Source organism: Macrobrachium rosenbergii, chromosome 43, assembly GCF_040412425.1.
Source record: "Macrobrachium rosenbergii isolate ZJJX-2024 chromosome 43, ASM4041242v1, whole genome shotgun sequence".
NCBI lineage: Eukaryota > Metazoa > Arthropoda > Malacostraca > Decapoda > Palaemonidae > Macrobrachium > Macrobrachium rosenbergii.
Genome location: NC_089783.1, coordinates 19,308,254 through 19,319,082, shown reverse-complemented (window position 1 = coordinate 19,319,082; position 10,829 = coordinate 19,308,254). Strand labels below are relative to the sequence as shown.

At 34.2% G+C, this 10,829-nt stretch overlaps 1 long non-coding RNA gene across 1 annotated transcript; it reads left to right on the top strand.

Annotated features, from left to right (window-relative positions):
- Positions 1-331: 331 nt before the first annotated feature.
- On the top strand, positions 332-2,898 carry LOC136828504 (uncharacterized). Its single transcript, XR_010850074.1, has 4 exons — positions 332-581; positions 972-1,000; positions 1,193-1,296; positions 2,464-2,898. It is a non-coding gene; the product is annotated as an uncharacterized lncRNA (long non-coding RNA).
- Positions 2,899-10,829: the final 7,931 nt, after the last annotated feature.

The window sequence follows — 10,829 nt, the reverse complement described above, 5'->3', positions numbered from 1 at the left end:
TTCCTACAGCGTAACAATATATTAATTACACTGGAAAGTTTTGATCTTTTGTTTAGTAAATTACTTTAAAAAGTCTGTTATGATGCACAGTAGCCAGTTTCATCAAAGAACAAAGGTCGTAGGACGCAGAATAAAAAAGTTAGCTTTAAAGCATCCACGTATTCTTCAAAGTTTCCTTAAAAAAAAAAAAAAAACCGGCGTCGCCGTTGTCATTCTTGTAAATCGTCCATGTTTCAAGAGAGGTGGCTCCAGTGTCCTTGATGGTGACGTCAAGGCAAAAGGTCTCTCGGCAAGTAGAGCGTATCTTTACTCAGTTTGCGCGTTGAGAACAACGAAATATGAAGGTGTTGCGGCATTCCTCGATATCGAAGCTGTGTTGTTGGCGGTCAAATGTCTTGCTTGCCGAGGAGAAGAAAGTAGTTTAGTGACGTTTGAGCTCGAGACACTACTTCGACGGTTTGGAATTTGGTCTACATGAAATTGTGGCGACTGACGCCTTAACTCAAAGACCGTGCTTTGGGGATTTGGAATATGGTCTACGCGAAGACGTGGCGACTCTCGCAACCTCTCCAAATGACTTGGTTTTATTTCGTTTTAATGATTTTCAGTTAGAACTTCGTGTCTTAGAGCTAATAGTCTTCTTATATAATTTTCTTAATAGTGCGTGGTGTTGTAACTTGATGTAATGGCTTGGAGAAATTTTCTTGTTCTTGTTCCTTGGACCAAACTTTTTTTCAGTCTTCTTGAGCCAAATTTTTTCCAGTTATACCTTAAAGATGAAGTTCAAATCTCATATTTTTGCTATTTCGTGTAATGATTGTAATAAATTTCCTTTTATTAGTAGACAGTTAACACTTGCAATGATTTTTTCTTTTAAGCTTTAGATAATAATTACTGTATTTTCACAAAGTTTTGAGAACTCGGTAGGCCATGGGTTATTGTTCATAGTAATTTAATTTTTTTTTTTTCAGGGTCAGGAGATTTCAGATAGTCCATAATGGTTAGTATTCAATCTGATGTACTTTGTAATTAGAATGTGGCTGTAAAAATGTTAGGTGACTTTCCACGCCTAGCCGCAATTTTTTTAGGTTTATATTGACCTTTAAATTTTATAGAATGGTTTTATTTAAATTTGATAGAATGGTTATATATATCAGTGATTTACATAGTTATGAAAATCTTAAATTTTCAGACTTGTGTAAAACATCATTTTGACGTGAAACCACGCTTGGGAGGGATAACCGAAGTCTGTTTTTAATCCTGGATAAAATGTTCCAAGCTACGCAAAAACCCTAGGTAAGTATTTCAATTTTACCAACTAGACCAATTTTTTTTTACCTCCATCCCTACAGGGGCGGTGCCCCTGTAGGGGTGGAGGCACCTTCCATGCCCTGTTCCGTAGGTCTCAGACCTATGGGCAGGTGCGTGGGGTGGGGGGGGAAGTTTACTAATTAATTTTCTTTTCAGGTATTCAAATTTATTTTAGCCATAGCCATTATTATCAGTTAACGTACCTAACTGTTTCTTTTGCTTAAACAAGAAAATTTAAAATTTAACATGGTACTTTTTTAGAATTTGGCTGCTTTTAGTCAAGACCTTGGCTCTTAGTGTTGAATTTATATTCGTATAAGAGTACGCAATACTAACTTAAGTTTCTAAGTTTTTCGTGAGATCAAAGTTTTACTTATTGTATTCCGTAAGTTCAATAGTATAATTGTATTCCATACGTTTAATAGTATAATAATTGCTCTTTTGAGTTGCAGCTATGCTTTTCGACATAAAAGGACGTTAACTTTTAAAATTTTTTCAATTGATATTACTTTTAAATTGTTACTTTTAACGTTTTTCCAATGTACTGTAGGTTTTTAATCAAAAAATTTCATTTAACGTAAAATGCTGCTTTCAGTTCATAGGTCAGTTAATGCAATTCAGTTTTGTCAGTAAAAACTTGTAACTTTAGTGTTACTCGTCCAGAAATACAATGGACAGACCTGTATTTTCACTTTAATGCTGTACAATAGACAGACGTAGGCATAGCAATGGTTGTTACACTATGTAAGCGTACACCAATATTGGTAACTGATATTTTACTCCAGTAATGTTAACAAATCACAGAGGCCAAGAAACTAGTTCCAGATTATGCTATGCTTTAACTGCCGGGGCAAAATGACCTATTGTAGTTTTCCCTGGCAGCTCAACGCCGTGACCTTTTATAGGGTCGTTCGTTTGGTCAATTCACTTAACCATTTCGGGTACTTTTGGTCCCTGGGTTTGCTTAAATTTTGATTTTTGGTGATAATGTCCAAGGCTTTATTAAGTGGGTTGGTCTGTATGAGATAATTAGCCTAAATTGTGAAAGGCGAAGGGCTCAATTTAAGTTAAGCCTTATTGACTTTATATGAAACTTGCATTTACACTTTTTTTCACTGAAAACATTACTGCCTCAGTTTTATTGCCTTGCAGGATGTTGACTGGAGCGGGGGTTTAGAGAATGCAAAAAAGTACTTCTGTTATTGAAGAATCCCTGGTAGTTGCTGTTTATAAGAGGTGAGAATGGAGCCTGGCGGTACTGATAGACTTCTCTAACACAAGTTGCCCTGCATTGATGGTACAAAAATATAATTTATCATTGACGCTTAATTAGTCATTAAATAGTATTAAATGAGTTACATGCATATTATGGACGTTCTTACCTTATAGCCTGTTAGCAATTCCTGACCGGTTTGTGTTCTTACCATAAATTCCGAATTAAATCTATAAAAGAACTTTTAAGATGTTTACCTTGCACAATACTAACTGATACAAAGTGATTTATGTAAACTTGAGAGAATCAGAAGCCTGAAAATACTTACAATCACTAGGTAATATTTAAGATAAAGGTGTTTACTTTTTAATAGTTTATTACTATGGGTTTTTTTGACAAACCTCTAATTTCCTATATGATTTGATGTTTAAATGGTTTGAATGTTTAGGGTAAATGACAGAATTTAGTATTTTTATTTCGATTTTTTTTAAGGAACTTTGGTGTAAAAACTTCTAAACGGATTTTTCTACAGTTTATAGCTTTTTTTATACTATTGATCATAATGCTACATGTAATACCTCTTAAATCTTAAAGTATATCAATAACTTTTACATTACTGTTGATTGATACGGATAATTACGGATGATTAAAGCAACTTTCTTTAGTTCACATAATAGCATATATACTGAGGCTTAGCTCAACTTGGGTATGAAAGCCTTTATTCTGGAAGAAAAAATGAAAATATGGGACCTAAAGGTGTTAAAAACATTGCACTAAAAACAGTCTTCGATGGAAGAAAGAAATGTTTAAGGTTATTACTATTGTTTAATATTACAATTTTAATAAAATTAAAGCTAATAAAATGAAAGCTGAAAAAGGGACAGTGATTTTGTCATGATAAAAAATAACCGTTTACAAAAGGTGTTTAAAAACTAAACCTTGAAGCCATATGAAAACGGAATTGCAAATTTACTTCGATTTTGAAAACAAAAATTGGGATTAAAAGTTTTACTTAAGTTTACTGTCCAGGTAATTAAACACCCCACTCGTATTGGTAGAATTGAATATAGAATTTAGGCCACAGGCAATCACTTGGACCTATTAGGTGATTCAGCGCCGAAATGGATGTTGACTGTAAAAGGTCTGACAGGTGTAACAGGAGGAAAACCTATGAATCAATTGTTTAGAGGGTGGAAAGTAAGATTGAAGAAAGAGAATATGGAAGGTGTTGCCGTAAAATAAACGGAAGGGGTTGCAACTAGGGGCCGAAGGCACGCTGCAAAAAAAACTCTTAACGCCTACATTGCACCGCACAAGGTGCACTGACGGCATTACCCCTCTTCAGGGACTCTACTAGCAGACTGCTTTGATGGTAAAAAATACAGTATCCGTTAATGGGTCTCTCTCTCATTGGCTGTTCCCATGCCTAAAATGTTTAGGTGACGTAATGTATGGGAGCCAATGAACTTAGGTGTTTAGAAGTAAAAATTAAATTTTTTTCCCGACGTAGACATTTTTTTTCTCAACTTTGGGTCGGTACCATAGACAATTGATTTTAGATCCTTGTAAGGTTCAATTTTGAGATGGATAAAGAAAACAAAATTGAGTTGAAACCTTAGTTACCCCTCAAACTGTAACCGAATATCGTCAACAGAGGGAACTAAAGACGATATACTGGGCACGTAAGAAGCCTTCATATTAACCTAACTTAACTAGACCTAGCATATCTCATCTGAGGACTTGATACAAACACCGAAAGCATAATTCCTATGCCCCGTAGAGGTTTTGCCGTCAGTGCACCTTCTGCGGTGCACTGTAGGCATTACTTAAGGTTCTTTGCAGCGTGCCTTCGGCCCATAGCTGCAACCCCTTCCGTTTATTTTACGGCATCACCTTTCATATTCTTTCTTCAATCTTACTTTCCACCCGCCCTCCGCCCCTTACAATTGTTTCAGTGCAACTACGAGGTTTTCCTTCTGTTAACACCTTTCAAACCTTTGCTGTCAATTCCTCTTCCAGCGCTGAATGACCTCATAGGTGCCAGTGCTTGGCCTTTGACCTAAATTCTATATTCCATTCTAACTTAATTTCTATGGAAATACATCCATTACAGATGAGACGAATACAAAGGTTAAGTGTTATTGATGATTTGACTTTGAAACGGTCTTCCGAGGCATTCAGATCCTTGAATAGTTTCCCTATCAATTGTCGCAATCTTAACGAAAGCAGCTGCGGTGTCAAGGTGAAGCTGAGACTGTAGTAATGTCGTAGAGAACGCGTTCTTGCATAGTTTAAGGGTAGAAAATGACAATGAGTGAAATACAGTGGTTACATAATCTTCACTATCCTCACCTTCGTTGTAGCGTTCTGTTTTCAGCATGCCCTGGACCCCAGCTGAACCTGTCCGAGGTAATGATAGCTTCCAGAGAAACTACTTTACCTAACTTGGTTATCTATACGTTGAAAGTGTTTTAAAGCTTTTCCACTTATACTAATTTAAAACTTACCATATTTAAATATTCTTTGGCTACGTACTAAAGGACTTACAATAAACTATTTTGACAGATTACGATATAGAATAGAGTGAAAATTTACAAGACATACCGAAGTTCAATACCAAGAGCATAAACCCATTAGAGCAATATGAAATGTAGATTGATAGAACCAAGATTCAGTAAAGAGATTGGAAAAAAATCTATAAACACACGGCACCAAAGTATTAAATAAAGTTGTCGCATAAAAGTTGCATTCAAGAAGGAACTACAGCCTTGTTTATGACAATGAACAACTTAGAAACAATTTTGAGGATAAGGTTACTTATAATACCAATCATCAGGATTTTAAAAAGAGCATAAAAAAAAAGATTGATAGCAAGGGGGTAATTCTGAGCGAAGGATTAAGCATACGGTCACGGAGGTCAAAAAGACTGGGGAGAAGGTCAGGATATCAACGGGGAGGCCAACCCAGGTATTAGAAACAGAAATCAGTAGATGTTGGGTGTGACACTCACACAAATACCCCAGTGTAGCTGTTATCCTTAGTGCACCAATACCTGAAGAAGGAGACTGTACGTGTATGAAAGCCTGCTGTACTATGTAAGTTAAAGAATCTGAAATCTAAACCATTCAGTCTCACTGAAGCCTCATACGAGCAATATGATTAATATATATATATATATATATATATATATATATATATATATATATATATATATATATATATATATATATATCTGTGTTGTGTATTTTTGAATGTCTGTGTTTGAGAAGATAATTATTGCACAACTGACTGGTCTCGTTACTAAAAGCATGCATATTCCATCAAAGACCTTCGAACTTCGGCTTTCAATAAATCTATTAGTACCTTCTTGGAACAAAGAGCCTGAATACGACGGAGTAATCAGTAAATAAAAATAACGTCTTTATGTTTCCTTTAATCGGACATCTTTCTGATAATTGAAGTTCAAAAGTACCCCTTTGAACCATTAACGAGAATGAAATTTGTTGTTTTATCTTATTATACAAACAGAAGTTTATGGTAAATAACAATATAATAAAACTAGAGTAAAGCAATCGTTACCATGATATGAAAATGCGATGTAGTTGATTTGTATAAAGTTAATGTTTTTTTGTTTTTTGGCTTATGGTCAGTTTTCTTCTGCCTTTACGCAATATTTCCTGCTTGAATATTTATAAACATCAATTTATTATATTTGTAGGATCCATTTACTGTCTTTACACTACCCATTCTTAGACCATATACGTCACCTAACTGCATGTATATCAACTACCTATAGTTTTATGAATATCGAAATTACATCGTAGAAATTAAATTTTGTTAATCACTCAGGGCCCCTTACAAGCTGATAGCTGATTTTTGGCATGCACATGCAGACTATGATGGGAAGCAGAATATTTAACGACTTGTATTACCTCAACCAGTCATCGAAAAGAAATAGCTAACCTATTTGAAAAAAATGGAAAGTTTTATATTTGTGTACTGATATTGATAAAAAATGCAATTTACTCTCTCTGTCGTGTTAACTATATAAAAGTTCACCCTTAGTTGAAGTTTTTAGTAGCTTTAGTTTTTAAGACATAGTGTTCCTTAGACAATGTATGGTAAAACTACCACTGAAGAGTCATATTTTACTGACCAATGTCAATTACTTCCCATCTTCTAAATTTAATCCTGTAAATAAAACCTTATATATTTTTTAGGTAGCATAAAGATAAATCAAAAACTGTTTATTCAACATGGCGACTAAATGAAATATTTTTCTTTAAAGTTTTTGCACCAGTGAAAAATAATTTTTCGAATATTTTGCCACTTTCAAGAAAACGTCGATTAACAGACACGCAATTATTTAATGTAACCATACCCGTCATATTATGTTAACCCTTGACTGACAATTCGACATAGTCCTGGAATTACCATAATTTAAAACTCAAGCCACTGAAACAAAATGGGTTTCACAGAAAAAGTCCTTAATCTTGTTTATCTTTTGGTATTAATCATGGGATACTTTAGTGTCAATACAGGTGACAATTTTACCACTTTATATTTTCGCACCAATGTCTGAAACAAATGTCCCATATATAAATATTCGGATATATGGTCTATATACATTTCATATTATCTGATAATATAATCCGTACTCACTTTATCCAAGTCTGACAAATAACACGAAAATATTTTTAAAATGCACAATAATAATTATGCTCTTTAGAAAACAAGAAATATTTCAACTCAGTTATAACTTGAAAACCTTTAGTACTGTAATTGAAAGAAAAATGGAAACTCAAGTGTTTCTTTTTTTTTGTGTATGCATATTTATTAAATTTGACAGATATTTATATAAATTTTATATATATATATATATATATATATATATATATATATATATATATATATATATATATATATATATATATATATATATATATAATATAATATATATATATATATATATATATATATATATATATATATATATTAATGTATATATAATCCAAAAGACAGATATTAATGTCTAATCCATAGTTTTCGAGGTCGCTGAGATTAATAGTGACACTCCCATTGCCCTCAAAGTTCAAGTCCAGCCCTAGGAAGGCGGGTGAGAAGGGGTGGGAAGGTGGTGACATAGAAATAACTGAAACGACAGACATTAGTGTCTAATCAATAGTTTTCGAGTTCCCTGAGAAGAATAGTGACACTCCTGATAACCTTTAACTCCAAGGTCAGCTCTGATAGGAAGGGGGGGGTGAGAAGGTGGTGGGAAGGTGGTGACATGTAAAAATAACCGAAACGACAGATGTTAGTGCCTAATCCATAGTTTTCGAGGTTCCTGAGAAGAATAGTGACCCTACCGATGCCCTTTAAGTCCAAGTTCAGCCCCAATAGGGAGGAGGGTGAGAAGGGTTGGGAAGTGGGTGCCATGTAAAATAATAAAAAAACATCAGATATTAGCATCTAATCCATAGTTTTCAAGGTCGCTGAGATGATTAGTGACACTTTCAATGCCGTTCAAGTTCAAGTTCAGCCCTGATAGAAAGGCTGTGTGGAAGGGGGTGACATGTAAATATAACCGAACACCACTGATATTAGTGTCTAATCCATAGTTTTTGAGGTTCTGAGATGAATAGTGAAACTCCTGATGCACTTTAAGTCCAAGTTCAGCCCCGATAGGAAGGGGGCGGGTGGGGTGAGAAGGGGTGAAAAATAAAATGTCAAAATTGACAGATATTAGAGTCTAATCCATAGTTTTTGAGATAGCTGGGATGAACAGAGACACTCTCGATGCCCTTCAAGTCCAAGTTCAGCCCGATAGGAATGTGGGGTGAGAAGTCGTGAAATATAAAACGTCAAAAATGCTGGGCAATGTAACTGAAGCAACTATCTTAACAGGAGTAGAGAGAGAGAGAGAGAGAGAGAGAGAGAGTTTATTGGTTTTCATTCAGAGATTTCCCAGGCAATGGCGGTTTGGTCAGCTAGTATATATATATATATATATATATATATATATATATATATATATATATATATATATATATATATATATATATATATATATATATGTATGTATATACACACAAACACACACACACATATATATATATATATATATATATATATATATATATATATATATATATAATTACTTCTCATACTTCTCCCTACGTTAAGCTAATTGTAAATCGGTTGGCAAGAGGTCGAAAATCACACGTAGGAGGTAATTACATTTGATTAATGGCATTTCTGTCCAGTTATCCAATTTTCCCATCGAGGGACGAGCTGTCTCGACCATCAATAGGTACCTATTTTAATTAAAGTGAGTGCCGGTGCAGGGCATGTCACACGCTCGTGGCAGGTTTTCATTTATTCGTTGGTGGGGTTTAAAGATGGCGTGCAGTGCTTTGTTCCTCAGAGGTTAGATATATGTTTTTCACATTGGTCTTTACCTATTTACTTTGAATTTTGGTCATAGTGGTATTCTTCTTACTACTATTGTCTGCGTTTTATTTTTTTATGTGCTGCAGGTTTATAATTCAGTTTTACCTAATACTTTTGTAATTCCATTTTAGGACACTGGTTATAGAATATTCATATTAGGTCGGTCCCAAACATGTGTATCTAAATTTCACCTTTAAAATGTGCCCTGAGCAATTATCCTCAATGATTTGATTTTTTGTATGCTTTTGTACCTTTGTGTAGAACTTTATATTCTCAAATAATACATGATCATAAAAAATCTACCAGAACCTGCAGAGCAATAATACAAAATTTAAGTAGGTATAAATCGGCACATTAATAGATATAAATAGCATAATAGAACAGGTTGCAAATTAAGTCATGGGTTCACAAAATAATGCACAGAAATAGTTAGAGAATTAAAAGAATATAATTATTGATGAAAGGTTAAAAAAAAAAAGTACTTTCCCTGTAAGAGTAGTTGACAGTTCACTTTGCAACTGGGGGATGGAGTGAATAAATGTAACAGTACTGTATTATTTTATTGAACGTTCCAACGGCCATGTCACTGTTAAGGGCTATGAATGTATAAATGCCAAGAACATATACCAGTAATTCGACAAGTAAAAAGAAGTCCAAGTGCCCTTTAAACAACTTCAGTGACAAATGTTGTATGTGGGGGTTTGCAAATAAAAGGATAATAATCTGTTTGAACAAGGCGGGACACTAATACTTCTAGGCTTTTCTAGTTAGGTTTAGATTTGTGTTGAAAGTTAATTAAAAAATATCGTTAATTTCTCCGCACATTACAACAACAAACATTATGGAATCAAAGGATTTATAGTGTTGCTAAACAAATAAGAAAAAAATAGGTACTGGGATTTATACGGTTTGTTAAACCGCACAACGAACACGACTGACATTTCTTTTTACAAAATACGGTAACAATATTTAATGGTAATATGTCATATTTCCTACCAAATTATGTAGGAAAAATGTATAGAAAAAGTATAAAAACTTATATACTAAATGCATTTTCAAAATACTCTATATTCCTCATTTTTGTTACAGAGATTCTCAACTCGGAAGATAATGCTTATCGATTTTCGATCTTGAAAGTTCTTTGGGTAAAAACTTTCGGGCACATTTGGATTTATTAGGAGAAACACCACAAAAACTTTGGGGCCTTCACGTGTAGCGGTCGCCTGTAACACATTTAAGGTAGGTAAATAGGGTATGAGATAAATGAGTCCGCCAATAGGCCTAAGCCCATACAGATATAAATGGGATCATTACTGTACATTCTCCTGCAAATACTCCACAAGTTAAATATTGTAAAGCGAGCTTTTTAATTTACGAAAAAAAAAAGTAAGTATAGCTTAGTTTTACCAGACCACTGAGCTGATTAACAGCTCTCCTAGGGCTGGCCCGAAGGATTAGACTTATTTTACGTGGCTAAGAACCAATTGGTTACTTAGCAACGGGACCTACAGTTTATTGTGGAATCCGAACCACATTATAGCGAGAAATGAATTTCTATCACCAGAAATAAATTCCTCTAACTCTTCATCAGCCGGTGGCGGGAATCGAACTCTGGCCCATCGAATGACGGTCTGAAGCTCAACCAACTCGGCCAACAAAGGGCTAAAATTTACGAAACATTCTTAGCTTCATATTGGTAAAATAATACTCCATTAATCCTACTGGAAATTAATTAATTAAATACAGTTACGACTCCCATATTTTGATTCGCTGTTTTACATTTAAGGATTTTATAACACATAACATAGCATCACAATCCTCTCCATTTCATTATATAATCCAAAATCTTTTT